The sequence below is a fragment of the Myotis brandtii genome, unplaced genomic scaffold, assembly GCF_000412655.1.
Source record: "Myotis brandtii unplaced genomic scaffold, ASM41265v1 scaffold113, whole genome shotgun sequence".
NCBI lineage: Eukaryota > Metazoa > Chordata > Mammalia > Chiroptera > Vespertilionidae > Myotis > Myotis brandtii.
The window spans coordinates 1,063,895-1,081,783 of NW_005353887.1; the positions used below are offsets into that span (position 1 = coordinate 1,063,895).

Below are 17,889 nucleotides of genomic sequence, written 5' to 3' on the forward strand. Positions count from 1 at the left end.
CTAATTACCATGTTTTTCTTTTATTAGATTAGATACACACACACACACACACACACACACACACACACATACTAGAGGTCCAGTGCACAAAATTTCTTCACAGGGGGGTGTCCCCTCAGCCCAGCCTGCACCCTACCCAATCCGGGACCCCACGGGGGATGTCTGACTGCTGTTTAGGGCCGATCCTGGGGATCGGCCTTAAACCGGCAGTCGGACATCCCTCTCACAATCCTGGACCGCTGGCTCCTAATCGCTCACCTGCCTGCCTGCCTATCAGGTCACCACTAACTGCCCCCCTGCCAGCCTGATCGCCCCTCACTGCCTCTGTGTGCCGGCCTGATCACCCCTAACTATCCCCCCCCAACAAGCCTGATCGCCCCTAAATGCCCCCTGCTGCTGGCCAGGTTGCCCCCAACTGCCCCTTACCTGCTGGCCTGGTTGCTCCTAACGTCATCCCTCACTAACCCCCCTGCTGGCCTGGTCATAGGCAGCCATCTTGTGAGGGTGTAAGGGTTAATTTGCATATTACCTCTTTATTATATAGGATAGATAATAGTCTGGCAGATGTACTGATTTTCCCAGTTATGTTTCTCATTTCAAACTTAGAAAGATCCTTGCAACTATTTTGCTAGAGCACGTACAGACAAATATTTTATGAATTTCCCAAACACAAGATGAAATCATAGTTGTTATCCATTCTGGGAAAACATGCACTATAAGGCCTATATCATTTAAATAATGCTTAACCCATAATGTCTGTAATCTAATATCCTAAATTCTAGAACACAGAAAAAAAATAATTAAAAGGAGGAAAAAGAAGATGATTGATATAGTCTATATATAACAGCCTAAGCAACTGTTATGACCCAATGACCAGAACGAACTGGAATGACTGGCATGACTAGTCGACCAGTCGCTATGACATACACTGACACCCAGGGGGCAGACACTCAACACAGGAGCTGTTCCCTGGTGGTCAGTGCACTCCAACAGCGAGAGCACCACTCAGCTAATCAACCCGTCCTGACAGCCCACCAGCTCAGTGACAGCCACTCACTCCCTCAGTATCCTGCAGGTCCAATCTCCGGAGAATGGGCCAGGCACCGATGGACCAGCACTGCCTTCACTATCCCAACAGCGCAACCGGCCTCCTGGAAGTCAGCCTCAGGCACCGAGGCCACTTCCCCTCCCTAGATGCTCCGCAAGGAAGAAACGATATAAAAGTGGCCACCACTAGCCCAGAGGGCTGATCGCATCCCGCACCCCCCCTCCTCGGGACCCCACCTGTGCATGAATTTGTGCACCGGGCCTCTAGTAGAATACAAAGAATTTGCAAAGCACTCCTTATAGGCAATAGATAATGTCCTCAGGGGAAGGGTTGCTTAAACCAAACTGCATTTTAGTGTCATTCTTTCAAGATAAGCATGTCGACATTATAAACTGTTAAGAAACATATTCTACCTCGATTTGTCAAAGGAGCAAGAATAAAACCACTAATAAATTTACATTATAATGTTATAAAATATATTTTAAAACTTATGGAGAAAATATTCTAATTATATGTTAATAAAACTATGTTGAATATAACTTTCCTAGATGTGTTCCCATTTATTAGACAAAAGTATATTGAGTTTACATATGTGTCACCCACCTTTCTTCTCTTATCAGCCCAAAGTTGTTTTGCCTTGGGTACTTTCTGAGTTGGGTATTTGTTTGCTTGTTTTTAATGCTGATTATTATTACATATAATGCAATATAAATCAAGGCAATAATGCACGTTTTAGTTTATAATCTGCATGGAAATTATAAACTAACACAAATTGAAATAGTTATTTAGTAGTCACTTTAAATATATAGTATCCTATGTAATTTAATTAAATAAAAAAGATAATTTATTCAAAAAATATTTGTTAAATCTATACCATATTCTAGGCTCAGAAGAAGAAATAGTGAACAAAAACAGAAAAATATCCCTGTTACTTTAAGGAATAATTGCTATTTGATTTCAACAACATTAGAAATGTACTGGTTTTGCCCTAGCCTTGCCAATTTGGCTCAATGGACTGAAGGGTCCTGGGTTCCATTCCAGTCAAGGGCAAGTGCCTCAGTTGCAGGCTAGATCCCCGACAGGGTTGTGCGCAGGAGGCAACCAATTGATGTGTCTCTCTCACATTGATATTTCTCTCTGTGTCCCTCCCTTCCTTGCCTTTCTATTCTCTCTAAGAATCAATGGAAAAATATTCTCTGCTGAGGATTAACAAAACAAACAAACAAACAAACAAATGTGGCAGTTTACTCCTCAGGTTCTAGTAAGAGGAAGTATTATAGGTATTTTTGTTTGTGTTTTTTTTTCTTTCTTCACAAAGATCTCAGTAAATCTTCTCTTACATCTTTTAGTCCCTAAATTTTGTACTAGATTAAATATCATCAACCAAAAAGTAGTTACTGAATAGTCAATGTTATCTCTTCTCCTCCCCTCCCTCTCCTTCTTCCTCCTTCCTTTGCCCTCTCCTCCGCTTCCCTCTTCTTCCCACTCTCCAATCCCTCTTCTTCCTCTTCTCCCCTTCCTCCTCCTCCTCTCCCTTACCCCTCTCCTTCTCTCCCTTTCCTCTGTCCTCTTTTTGGCAGCAACTTTTTGGCTGACCAGACAAAAGAACAAGTATCAAATGAATTATTAATCTTTGTTGAAAAAATTACATCAGCTATATGAAGAATCTTTCACAGGTTATGAGACATAATTGATAAGTATTTAGTTCTATAGTACTGATAGGTTATTTAATGGGCTTCACTTTGCAAAGTATGAGGAGCAATATAAACCCATAATGCCCATCCTCACTTTTAAGAAGCTAAATAAATTGTTCAATTATCTCCTTTAGAAAAACCCACTCTTCAGAATTTTACATATGAGTTACACATCACAAAAATATATCAAATATATAGTTTCAATAGGTGATTCAAATAACAAAAATAACTCAAATATGTTGCAGCTAATGGTTTTAGGCTGCTCACCCCTTGCTATCATTAGAAAAGATTCTGAATTACAAAAAAAAAAAAAAGTCATCTTCCCTTTGCTTTCTTTATTCTGTTTCATATGAAGTAATCACCTTTATTTTGGAATCTGTTCAGTCTATAGTAAAATTTCCACTTAGCATAGAAAGTAGCATTATCAACTAATTTGAGTATGATTTGGTTTGATAATAAAGAAGTAGATAATTCAACTGTCCAACTTAAGTGAAAATATAGAAGCCAGAATAAGGGTGGCCTTTGAGGAATTTCATATAACTACAATCTCTGGTTGAGCTGGTGAAAGTCAGGAAGTATAATTGAATAGATAAAAATCACACAGGGACCAAGGTATACTGAACCATAAATGTCAAGCCAAGTTGTTGGTATTTTATCCTGTAGCACCCAAGTTCTCAATTCATAAACAAGTGCTAATTTCACAGGAGCTAACCATGAATAATATATACTGTTGGTCCAGGCTCTAGAGGCACCGAATCAAATAAATCAATATATATAGCAACATTCTGCACATTCAACCAAATATAACAAGTCACTGTAACAGCCCAATATTTCCATAGGAGCACCATGCTGTTTGGGAGGGAGGAGAAAGGGAACAACAGCAGCAATATCACACTTCCCAATTTCCTCTAGGGCTCTCCCTAAGGGATGAGTTATCTGAAAGAATCTAACCTTTCATAGTTTACTAACAAATCTCATAATTCTGAAGAAATCTTTTCTTTGTTACAACACTCCCTTTTTTAAGCCCCGTTAATCTTTCTGGATGATGGAAGTCATGGCTACATGTATGTCACTAAAGTGTCCAGAAATTATGTACATCTAAATAAGGCATAAGCATGCTTTAGTTCACATTCCAAAGTAAATTGAAATTTCTCAGTCCACAAGATCTTGATAGATGCAATCACAAATTTCCCTTTAGACATTCATTGAACACCTTTTCTGAACGGCCGCTGCTGTCTTCTCAGAGAAAGTATCACTCTGAAAAGCTCTTTAATGTGAATGCTTAATAGTCAAATCCTTTGACATGAGAAATAATTTGTACAGGTCCATGAATGATTTTTAACCTGTTTGATAAGGGTATTTTTCAAATATTATATGTATATAAAATAGAAAATTATAATATTCAAAAATTCTGAGATAGATATATCAGAATCCTATCTAATACAGAGGTAACATGCAAATTGACCATCACTCAAACACACAAGATAGCTGCCCCCATGTGAACACAAGATGGCCGGCAGGGGAGGGCAGTTGTGGGGGACCCAGGCCTGCAGGGGAGGGCAGTTGGGGTGACCGGACCAGCAGGGGAGGATAGTTGGAGATGACCAGGCCAGCAGGGGAGGGCAGTTAGGGGCAATCAGGCCAGCAGGGGAACAGTTAGGTGTCGATTAGGCTGGCAGGGGAGTAGTTAGACGTCGATCAGGCTGGCAGGGGAGTGGTTAGGGGGTGATCAGGCTGGCAGGCAGAAGTGGTTAGGGGCAATCAGGCAGGCGAGTGGTTGGGAGCCAGCAGTCCTGGATTGTGAGAGGGATGTCCGACTACCCGTTTAGGCCTGATCCCACCAGATTGGAGAGGGTGCAGGTTGGGCTGAGGGACACACACCCACACCCCTGTGCACGAATTTCATGCACTGGGCCTCTAGTTTTAATATATTTCTTGGATTATCAATATTTTATTTGTGACCAAATAACATAGAACATGGATGCATTAGTATCAGAACATGTCATTAATACTGTTCCAATCTTCCATCATAGAATATGACATCATAGTAATGAAAGCTTTGTCGTTTACTATAGGAAGTACAAATATTAGCAAACAGCACCCAAGATTAGTGTCCACATTAAAAATGAATGATAAACTTGTTAAAAAATTTAAAAGATGTAATTATTTTGATAAGTTGGCAAAACATAAAATAGCTATGAGTAAAATGCCAGCTTTGTAAAATTCCTATAGGGGTAGCCCAGGGTCAATGTTTCAAATCGTTACGCTTTAACTTTACCCTCACTTATCTTCTCCTTTCTTTGTCATCTTGAAAAAGAACAAATGGCAGTTAAACATTATTAAAGCGTAAATAATGTCCTCTAGCCACATACTAACCATGTCAGAGATTGATTCTGGCTTTTAGCACCTGTCAGAAACTCGTGAGAACTTTTCTAGGCTTGTCCTGTTCTGTTTCATCTCCAAACACTCATCCACTAGAGATTTCTGTAATCTGCTATTAGATACAGCCAACTGTCCAAAGTATAGATACAAGGTACAAAAGCACCTGAACCAAACATTGCTGACTCTCACAGGTGTCTCATAATTGCATTTTCATAATAAGTCTAATTTGGACACTGGTGTTCTAAATTGAATCATTTCAACATAGATAATTGCTATGGACTGAATTATGTCTCCCCAAAATCCGTATTTTGAAACCCTAACCTCTAATGTGATGTTATTTGGAGATGGAGCCTTTGGGAGATAATTAAGTTTATATGAGGTCATGAGGGTGGGGCCCTCATGATGGGACTAGAGCCCTTATAAGAAGAAACACCAGAGAGCTTGTTCTCTCACTTTCTCTCCACTGTGAGAGGGTCACTGTGAGAAGGGAGCTGTTTACAAGTCAGGAAGAGAGCTCTCACCAGAAAATGACAATGTTTAACCCTTGATCTTAGAATTCTAGCCTCGAGAACTGGGAGGAAATAAACTTCTTAAACCACTCAGTCTGTGGTAGTTTGTTGTAGCAGCCCCGGACTAAATAAGACAATAACATAGACACATTTTGATAATTTTGAATATGAATAAAATTATTTATATGAAAACAGCCTTAAAACAAAAAGGAAGCAAAATCCCAAATATTCAATTGTCTAGATTTTACTTGTTTTGAGGAAGTCTACAAAAGAAACTCAGATGCCAAAATGAACTTCATAAAGGATTCCTTGACTAAGGTAAAATTTTTTAAACTATCTCTTTAAGACACTTCAAACCCTAACAACTTGAACCTAACTGCTGTTATCTTCTCTCACCTACTACCACTGCCCTCTAGTCACAAAAAAACCCTTGAAGCTAAATTGCCTCTTAAAGCTAAAGCTCCCTGAAAATAGGGCAAATCCCTTGTCTTAAGAGATTTAAATGTTAATTCCAGGTCTCCGTATGACCTTGGAGTAAATAAGAATTTGCAAAGCCTACACAGAAGACAAAGATATTCTAAGAGAAATTTTTAAAACAGTCCTGTAAACAGATTGCTGCTGCTGACCTTTGAGGGCCTGCTAGGAACAGGACTTCTGTAAGGGCATGTATGCCTGGAAGGTGGTGGTCCAAGGCCATTTTTTCAGGCTATAAGCTGGGCTCCAGAACCAGAGGGAGCACACAGCTCTCCTTAAAATTGAAGGTGTTTATGCTGGAGATGAAACTGAATTCTATCTAGGCAAGAGATGTGCTTATGTGTACAAAGCAAAGAACAACACAGTGACTCCTGGTGGCAAACCAAACAAAACCAGAGTAATCTGGGGAAAGATAACTCGTGGAAACAGCGGCATGGTTTGTGCTAAATTTCAAAGCAACCTTCCTGCTAAGGCCATTGGACACAGCATCTGTGTAATGCTGTACCCCTCAAGGATTTAAACTTATTGAAAATAAATAAAATAGTCCTGTGAACATATAATCAAGTACCCCTAGGTCCATATCAATTGGCACATAGGTTAGTATCTTAAGGAAAAAAAGAATGGGAATAAAACGTAGAAAAGATTGTGAGACTCACATAAAACAACCCAAATTGCATAGAGAAGAAAAGATATTTAGAAAAATCTTTATTGTGGAACAACATCTTTTGGAGACTCAAATCATTCCTCTGCACAGAGTACAATCAAATCCAGTCCAGCAAGCTGGAAAGGATGTGTCCATTGAGGACTTCAGGGATAGACTCTGTCTTTGGACAGTACTCAGAAGTAAATTCTCAAGTCCAAGTTACCCCAGTTCTTGCAGTGTGTGTGTGTGTGTGTGTGTGTGTGTGTGTGTGTGTGGCCTTCAGCCAGAATTAGGAGATATAGAAGAAAAGATTCCAAGGCAGCGGTTCTCAACCTGTGGGTCGCGACCATCGGAAAACACATATAGCATATCAGATATTTACACTACGATTCATAACTATAGCAAAATTACAGTTATGAAGTAGCAACAAAAATAATTTTATGGTTGGGGGTCACCACAACATGAGGAACTATATTAAAGGGTCGCGGCATTAGGAAGGTTTTGGAAGAGTCTTGGAACAGAGAAGAATAAGACTCAAAATACACTGCTGCCTCACTCAACTCCAATCAATAAGTACTGGGGTAGAGATGTGTTAGAAGTATAGCCTTTTGCAAATAAGTTAAAAGAATGTGACAATATTTATCAATTATTAAAGATCAGTACTTTAAAGTATATTCTCTTATAAGTTCTGTGATAATGACAGTAACCAAAACTATATAGGAATGAAATGATAACTGCATAATGTTTTACCACTCAGGTATTTTTGTTATTTTTAATGGACAATAGCATGACAGTTTAAAAAATCACACATAATATAATTTTTTATATTTCAAATATGCTCATACTGATAAATCCATTATTTCGTTATTTGTATTGCCCCAAATAAAAATTCCTTTTTAATAATTTAGGACCAGAGTGTAATCAACTTGGTCTTTGACAGCAGACAGATAAATGACAGATAGATGGACAGATAGATGACAGAGAGATAGATAGATACATATAGTAGGACTCTGTAGCTGTCTTTTTAAAAGACAATATCAATTTTGATGAAGGTCAGGGATATTGATCTACCGTGAAATACCTTGCTTTCCTTCAATAAATCCAGTGCATTTATTATTGGGTTTATTTGAATTTTTAAATTAGAAATTTAAATTATTTCCACAAGTTTATGTTATGTGAATTAGCCCTTCCTTTTCTTTTCCTACCACCATCATCTTTCATTATTGCTCTATTATAGTGCTAACCAGTTTTTAGTTTTGTTGTTTGTTTACATTAACAATGTCATTTATAAGTATGTAGTTTTTATAGAATTATATAAATATTATAGAAATATATCAACATTTGCCTGTATAAGAAAAAAAAAGCTATATAATAATGGGTGAATCAGATTTTGAAAGTATCCTAACTAAACGAAACATGATACCCATTTAAATTAAATGATCAATTTATTGTCTCCCCATGTTAATACCAAGGGATCACTGGTTATATATATTTATCCAAAAGCACTGCAATCTACTCAGTTGCCCATAACTTTCACATTTCTGCAATTGTGCAAAGATTTTTTAAGTTTATTTTCCTTTTTTTTCTTTTTTATTGTTTAAAGTATTATACATGTCTCCCTTTCCCCCCATCAACCCCCCCCCCCCCCCCCGCTACTCCCAATTTAGTTTCTTAAGAGAAGTTAAAAGGGCCATTGAATTAGTAATGACAATGATAATGACATATAGGAGTTAACTTTATTGAGTTTTCTGTATCAAGCACTGAGAAAACCTTTTTAAATGTACTATTTCATTTAACCATCACAACAACCTCTTCAAGAAAGTTGTGTTACTTATTTATTTAATTTACTTATTTATTTAATTACTAGAGGCCCAGTGCACTGGTAGGGTCCCTAGTGGCTGCTGGCTGCCAACTGAGGCCTCCCTCCCTTCCCCCAGCCAGCCACGCCCCTTGGTTGAACTCCTGGACAAACTCCTGGAGAAACTTCCAGTCGAGGGGACAATTTGTATACTATGTTTTATTATATAGGATTTATTTATTTACACAGAAATGTGGAGCTGTGAATAAAATGCTCATACAGTTAATTATGTGGCTAATCCAGGACTTTAAACCAAGTCTTTTTGATTGCAAAGTCCATGTTTTTACTTACTGTTGACAAAAAATTCCTATCACAATTATCCAAGAGTAATGAAGCCTTTTGGACATTAAATCACAACTAGCTATTCAATGACCAAAGATCATTTTCATACATTCAAACAAAATATTTCCAGTTCTAGTACTTATGTACCCAAGTAATCAGTAGTATATTTTTTCAGATTTAAATCACGTTAGTACATTAGATATATTATATTGAGACATAAACAGTCTGCTGGCCTCAATGTGCTGATGTGTCATACAAACAGAATAATATAAAATGACTGCTGACTACATTATCTGCATTATCTCTAACCTTTCCTACAACCAGCAAATTTGGTTTCATTATCCCCATTTTACAGGAGAGAAAGCAAATGGATTCAGGGATATTAACCAATTTTCCAAAGACAGCCACCTAGTAAGTAAAAGGGGAAATTTAAAGATTTTTCTCCCACCTCTGTATGCCTATCTCATCATGCTATCTCTGAATATGATGAATGTCAATTAGCATTCAAGTTTCAAAAAATATGTAGATAGAAGTATATTTATATTATTCATTTATATAGAGAGACATATACAAATATAAACATGTTCACCTATATTCAATAAATATCTCCATTACATAATTTTCTAAATATGTATGGCATTATAAGTGACAGATGTATCCATCTTTTATGGTATAACCATACGAGATTTAGAGTCAGAAAATTTGATTCTTTTAAATAGATCTGATTTTAACCATTTATAGGTCTCAATATTTTTGGTCTCATAAACTAAAGACTAAAGATTAGATGATTTCTAACTCTCTTCTAGCTATAAGCTCTTATTCTCAGCTCAGTTTTTGCTTTTCTTTTTGAAATATAAGTGGTATTCAAAAATGTCCCTTGATTCACAATATTCATATCATTGCTAGGCTAAGCATAATTGTATCTTCTAGCTTGAGACATACTTTCGAGACATAGTTTTCTGCTGAAGATTCATAACAGCAAATTTATAATTATCTGCTTTTTATTTGGAATGTTGTTTGTTAAATTTTTTTTAAAGGTAAGGCAAATTAGCTTCTAGAAAAGGACATTTTCATTTACTCTTGATGAATAATCCCATTAATCAAGGCAGGGCATCTCCCTTAGTATAACTAATTGTGCAGGTATACAAAGTAAAAACACAATCCTGTTGGTAAGAACTGCTATAGATTTTTTTATTATGAACCTTATATGAATTTAGTCTTGACCTCTGTCAAGTATATCTTATATGTAAATGAAAATGTAATTTTCTACTACTCTATGAGATCCTGGATACTGAAATTTTTGTACTTAGACTTAAATTAGGAACATTGTAATCCATTTAAGTTTTAAAAAGTATTTGAAATTAAACAAATTTACAAAATTAAAATAGTCCTTGTGTTTAGCTTTATAGTTTCTAAAAAAATTATCTTAAACTATTTCAAAGCAGTCATTAACAAGGAATATTTTAACTATATAATGAGTCTCTATCATTTACTGCCTAGCAGAAAATATTAATGTTGATTGAAATTTTAAGTATCATTATCAGTGGCAGCCATAAATTACACAGCTTAAGTGAAAAACAATTAACATGTTGTCATATTTATGATATGCACAAATAAAACACTGCTAATCTGCGATCACTTAATGTTCCCCACCCTCTTGCAAAGACTCAAACATAATTACAAGCCAAAGGAATAATTTTTAGTGGCCTAGTAGTAACGTAGAAGAATATTACAATCCTATTATCCCATTAAGCTTATATTCAAGAGATACATTCCACACAATCCATCAACAGAACAAGCACTATACTGGTGTTAATTTTATTAGTTTCTTCCTCAATAAATAATAATTACAGGTTATAAATTTTAAGAGAACCGAATCCTTCAGAAATAAAGCTTCTTTTGGAGAAACATGGCTTCTGTTTCCTATATTATATATTTTCTTGTTTCTAAGAAGTTAACTAATTTTAAATTGAATGGATCAATATTAAACACTAGGATGTTTTTTTTTAAATCTCCATTATGTTGTTATTATTGACTAAACAAAAGCTTACAAAAGTTGGCAGAAAACTTTGACAAAAATATTAGTAAATTTGAATTTCTTCCTATTCTTCACAAGTATAAATTTGCTATTTTTCTTGCTTCTTTACAATGATTACCTATTAGTAAAGCTGAGTAAGCTATAGTACTATGAGTTTATTGAGACTTTTTTAAATATATATTTTTATTGATTTCAGAGAGAAAGCAAGTGGGGGAGAGAGAGAGATCAATGATGTGAGAGAAGCATTGATTGGCTGCCTCCTGCACGTCCCACACTGGAGATGGAGCCTGCAACCCAGGCATGTACCCTGACCGAGAATTGAACCTTGACCTCCTGGTTCATAGGTTGATGCTCACCACCCCTGCTTTCCCTCTGAGGTTGGACGGTCTGTTCCATGCTGCTATGTCTCTGGATCTATTTTTGTTTATAATTTATGTTGTTCATTATATTCCACAAATGAGTAAGATCATGTGATATTTATCTTTCTCCGCAAAATAAGCCAGTCGGAGAAAAATAAATATCATTCGCTCTTTTAATACGCCATTTTCATGACTTATTATGTGCCACAATGTGTTTATTCTCCAGTAATATCCATGACTGTCAGACCCATGGGAAGATCTGGGGGCTCTAGAATGAGAAAGTTGGGCTGGTCCTCAGCAGAGCCATCACGGATGCCAGGGGGACCTCATTAGTGTCTATGGACATGTCCAGAGGATTGCTAAATTCCCCTCTCTACCTAAGTATCACAGTCAACAGGATTCAAAGACCTTAAACATTGTAACAGGGGGTAGGAAACTGACATGGATTTCATTACTTTATTATGTTTGGAGCTATCAGTAGCAGGAGACTTGCTCCACACTTGAACTCTCCAGTGTTCTATTCCTATCAAAGGCAAGCTCTTGGGCAGTTTTTCTGAAGATTTACAGAATGCATCTAAAGATGAATCATGTATGTTCCTTTATTTTATTCATTCTTTCTAACCATACTAATTCCTTTGCAGAGTTAGTCAGAACCATGTAACTTTAACTTCACTCACAGCTGAGATGTCAAGTAAAGGCCTACTTTCCTTCCCTAACTAAGCTGTTAGCAGTAGACATTTATTTCTATGTTGTCATGACAGTGTTTTTTGTCACTACCCTTACTTTAAGGTCCAGTCATCAGATCTGTCGATGTGAATGTACAGCCAGGTTAACTTAAATTCCTAAAATGAAGGGGTTTTTTTTGTTGTTCTTGTTGTTTTTTTTTTTTTTATCTTCAAAATGCTAATTTTTTTATTGTCGATGTGAATATACAGCCAGGTTAACTTAAATTCCTAAAATGAAGGGTTTTTTTTTGTTGTTGTTGTTGTTGTTTTTTTTATCTTCAAAATGCTAATTTTTTTATTTGTTTTTTTTTTTTTGCTAAAAGTATTACAAAGGGTATTACATATGTGTCCTTTTTTTCAAGGGCGGGGGGTTTTGTTTTTATAAACTACATCAAATGATTCGCTACCATCAATTTATATAACACTTGCTTGATGGTTGCAGTTTGGAGAATTGTTTTCTGTTACTTTTTCTCAGGCACAAAATGCTCTGCTCGTGACTCACTAATGTTACCCATCTAATCATTTAAACATTTCTCGGATTCTTATGATTATACTCCACTTCTTCCTCTATTTTTACATTAATTTCACTGGAGAGTAGAGTTAAATATTTGCGTGGGCTGAGATAAAAAAATGTGTGCATTGTAGGAAATCATTACTTCCTTTGGGCTAAAGATGTAAAAAGAACATGAAGTATTCATCTCTGTAAACTGAGCCTCTTGTGAAATTAAAAGCAGCCATCAGTTTTACCTTTGAAGAACTTTGGTTGTTTGACCTGAGAAAAATCAGCTGCCAGGGTGCTTTCCCTCAATATCACTATTTTTATCCCAGTCCTCCACCCATCACTCCCGCCAAGGAAATGTAAACTATTAAAATGTGAGCTTTTAGTAAATCCTTCTTCCTTTAAGCCAGCATTACAGAGATAAAGTTAAAAGTCCATAAACATAATTCCTTAAAATGAAAACAAATTCTGTGAGTTCTATTTTTCTATTCATAATCTCTTCTACAAAAGAGATCATCTTCTCCTTAAACAATTTTACTTAGCTTAAATTTAGATTTATGAATGCAATAAAACATGAAAAATATTATTTCCATTTCTAATGTTTTATACTGCTCACTTGGATTTCTGCTTTGGTTAAAATTGTTATCACAGAAGTACTGAAATGCCTTCAAATTCTTTGCTAGCTCAGGCAATCCTGCAAATGCTTTCCTATTGAAGTTCTCTGAAACAAGTGTGTCAGGTACCTTGTTATTCATTAGTCAGTTATTACATGCACACATCACATTTATTATTTATTATAGGCTTTCACATATTATCTTCTGGAGAAAAGATAGTGTTTGACACATAAACATAGGAATCACACACTTTTTTGTAAGAAAAAGATCTTAAAAGAAAACTTGCTGTATGGCTTTCACAGGTGGTGAGTGTGCTGTCCTTCTAAAGCAGTACTATTCCTAAAACACTAACCAGTGTGGCTGCTAAAATATTTAAATATTCAAATCCCTGAGAAGCAGTGAGAACTGTCAATTAAATTGGACTTAGCTATGTGATATATTTTAATTTACATATGCTTTTAAAGATTACTAAGATAATGTGAATTGATTTCCTTTTTGATGAATTTCAGAGTTTCTACTAGAGATTTAAATGCATATAAACTCTGCACACACAAAGGCAAGAATATCCTTGAAAATAGATTTTGACATTGTCACAAATGATTTTTACCTACTTTTTACATTTTTAAAATATTTTTTGCATAGTTGGGATCACTTTCTTCCTTAAAGAGAATACATCTGAAATAGAAGTTCAAATGTTAGATATAACTGAATATGTAAATATTCATTTTTACAATTTATCAGAAATTTATTTAATGCATAAATAAGTCCAAATTGTAACTGTAATCTTATTAATTTATACAAAGAAAAATGCAAATTGCAACCCTCTTTGGAAGTGTACCCAGTGGAAAATATAATTAATAATTAGTACTATATTTTCTACATGACTTTTATTTCTCTAAAGCAATTGAGTGAATGAAAATGAGTGCATTACTTTTCTTCATCCAAAAGCACTTTGACTAAATAAATACTAATCTAGCAAATTTCTGATAAATAGAATTTGCTTTGTAACAAACATGATATGGTTAGAGAAGCATATGTAGTTACAGATAATTTTTCTTTATAAAACATATTTGAAATGCCTCATGATCTATAACTATTCTTAGAGATTTCCAATCAAATATCATTATGGATAATTGAATTATATCTTAATCTTTTTATAAGTATAATATTTTTATAACATATTTTTATTATTATATTTTACTAGAGGCCCAGTGCACGAAATTTGTACACTCGGGGAGGGGGGGTCCCTCAGCTCGACCTGCGCCCTCTAGCAGTCCAGGAGCCCTCAGGGAATGTCCCACTGACTGTATGCCCCCTTGTGGTCAATGCACATCATAGCGACTTGTTGAGCAGTCAACTGTCTGCCCTCTGTGGTCAGTGCATATCATAGTGAGTGGTTGAGCGGCCTTAGCATATCATTAGCATATTATGCTTTGATTGGTTGAACGGCCGACCAGATGACCAGACACTTAGCATATTAGGCTTTTATTATATAGGATAATGAATTTATGTATTCAGTTATTCATTGCTTAATTCTCTCTAATAGTTCTTCTTTCCCCTCCCCTTATATTTCTCTTTCACCTACCCCTAACACACACACACACATACACATACATGCACACACACACATACACACACACAACTATTTCTGTTCAAAACTAAGAGAGCACAGAGCATGTCTATGAAAACAGAATATATACTCAGTTTTACTACACTCTGTGAGCATGTTTTAAAATAACTATTTATTTAACTCTATTTCAATGCACAAAATAAAATTCTGATTTATAACAGAAGCAAAATAGAGTTCAATTTGATTTGTTTTAGCTACACACAAATTCGCTTCTATGTAAATATTCCTAAAAGATATTTACACTCAGAGGTTTTAATTATTCTAATCTTTCATAATCACAAAATCTAAAATGTTTATTTTCTGTTATTAATTTTCAAATTCTCATGAGATAGTTTCCTGATAACTTTGATATTAGGAGAGAGATTTAAGTTATATTTAGTATCTGTCCAATTTTGCAAATAATAAGCTAAATAACATCTACCAGAGGCTATTCCTATGCAGGTATCGGAGGCTACACTTATTTATAATAAAAGACCAAATGTGTGAGAATAAGTTCAAAGGCCTAAAGTAAGACCATTGAGACATTTATAGATAAACCACGTAAACACAAAGCATCTCCTAAAGTAAGTACATATAAGATGTGTCAGAAAGTATGTCTCCTAGGACACAACATTCTTTGGCTGCAACCTTGATGCACCATTCTCAGTTACGTTCATTTAAGACATCGGGTTGACATTCCAGATTGTCATATTGTTTAATTAATGTTTAGTATGTTGAAAATAAATATTTGTATCTTATATAATGATGTCACTCACTAAGTATATCAGAGCATTTCCTTTTTGGTTGTTGGAAAGAAAGATAAGGGTAAGATGGTAATGTAGAAGGTAAAAAATAAAAAGGACAGATTCTGCTGTGAAATTCTGCCTAATAAAGCAACTTTGCATTTTGCATAATAGGCTAAAGCTTTTATGTTTTTAGTAAATTTATTCATCTCTGGAGGAGTATTGAAAATAGAAAATAAAAAATAAAAAATAAAGTAGCAAATCCATCTGTAACACTTGCTCGATTTAGGACCTATGAGCATCATCTCTGCACTGTGTCAGGCAGGACCAGTCAGTACAAAAAGATCTGGTTAATACAACCAAACCACAGGTATGCCTCTTGCAGAAATGAGTTTCTGTTCCTGGTGGCTATAATAAAAGCTAGATTGAAAATGGGGCTGATTAACATTATATTCTAATCATTAAGAGTATAGTTTGCTTTATACTAGAATAACAAAAACCTCATCATGCCTCTAAGCTGAAAATTAGCACATATAAATATATATTACTGAATATAATTAAAATCAAATTAAAAATACACTTGGAAGCTCAGATCTACCTATACACTTAGGACCATAGAGTTGTTAAAGAAATACCCTAGCTTATAATTTTGTTTGAAATTCTTTCCACTGGGTGTTGAATAATGTTCATAAAAATCATCATTATAGCTTGAATTATATTTGTTACATAAAGTCAACCACAAATTTTTAAAGTGCCATAGAAAAACCTCATAGTATATTATTGAGACTCACAGTTACTTAAAGCTTCAACTTAAATTTTAATTTATAATATGCATTAATTTTATTAAGCCATATATAACTAAAATTAATTCAAAGTGTTCCATTCCATATTCTATTTCTTGCAATTTAGATGAGAGTACGTTATTTTACTCATCGATTTGAATGTCCTCATATATAAATATTGTTGGTTAGAATATATCTAAGTTATATCCCTTTTCTAAAATAATATGTTCTTTTTAGTGAGGTTAATACTTTTTGTCCTAATTCTCCATGGTTAGAAAAAGAATCTTCAAAGAACTAAGCAGCTGAACTAAGAAAAATATCTATATTAGAATTCACTAGGATAAAAAATATGAACACATATTTGTCTACCGGACACACAAAATGGCTCTTAACATTCACAAGCTGGTTAGAAAAAAAAAATTGACTTTAATAATTACTTTCAAAGGTTGCACGTAAAGTTTACCTTTTTTTCTGAAAATATATAACTTTCTTCTCTCATAAAAATGCTTTCTAAATATTTTAAAAGAATTATCTAGATTTTTTTCAGATCATTTCATTTTTCAGAACAACCTGAAAAGAATTCTGCTAGTAATAGAAGTACAGAGTTATTTAGAAAAGTATATTGCCAAGATCCAATACATAAAACTCATTCCCCTGGTTAATACTTTATGACAATTTTTATTCACATATATCAGCAGAGTCATATATTGAAAAAGAACAACTATTCCTTTATTCAAATGTTTATACATTTAATATTTTATTTTGTAGGAAATTCAGAACCAAAGTTTTATTTTGTTTTTGACTATTTAAAAACACTTGACAAAAAATAATAGGATTAAAATTGTTATGTATAATTCCCAAGTAATCTTTGCTTTCACAAAATTGGTGTAACCCTCTATTAATTTTCAGATGTACTTAAATATTTATGTCTTTAAACTTTTCTTTATATTGATTCTTGCCCATAGAATGCCTCCCCACCCCAGACTTTATTGTAATTTATTTAAATACAAGTACAACCTCTCCTCAAGCCTATCCCACTTGCTGCGGCCCATAGAAGTATCTCTTTCCCATGAATATATCTTATGTTTACTTAGTCCTTATCATCATTGCCTTAGTAGTACACTTACTTTTTTCAAGAGCACTACTAGACAACTGGACACTTAGCATATTAGGCTTTTATTATATAGGATTATAAACATATCAATATCAGATATTAAAGTGTGAAATAATGTGAATTGTTAAATCACTGAAATACGTTATTTAACAGAACCACCTGGCAAAATGGCAATGACTTTCCTTACATATTCCTTAGAATATTTTTACATTATGTTCCCCAATTAATATGCATTTTTTATAATTTTCTAATTATGAATGTTGTAATTGAGGGAGCAGACCCAAGTTATTATCGGTCCCAAGATATCCAAAGAGAACCCAGATCTTTCAATGCATACGAGTGATGTTTATTTAGGAGACAGCATCTCACAGCAACAACAAAAGAGACTTTTTAGGTACCTTAATCATTTTGCAATATGGACAAGTTTACAATGACAAGCTGGTTTAATCTATCATTCAACTACTGTTCCTATATACTGTACCATTGTTAAGATGTTGAGAAAGGTTTAGACAAAGT

At 34.7% G+C, this 17,889-nt stretch overlaps 1 protein-coding gene and 1 pseudogene across 1 annotated transcript in view; one reads left to right on the forward strand and one right to left on the reverse strand.

Moving 5' to 3' along the window:
- LOC102256539 (serine-rich coiled-coil domain-containing protein 1-like) overlaps positions 1-17,889 on the reverse strand; it is a 972,873-nt gene that overhangs the window by 930,062 nt on the left and 24,922 nt on the right. The window lies entirely within an intron of this gene.
- On the forward strand, positions 6,302-6,641 carry LOC102255334 (annotated as a pseudogene).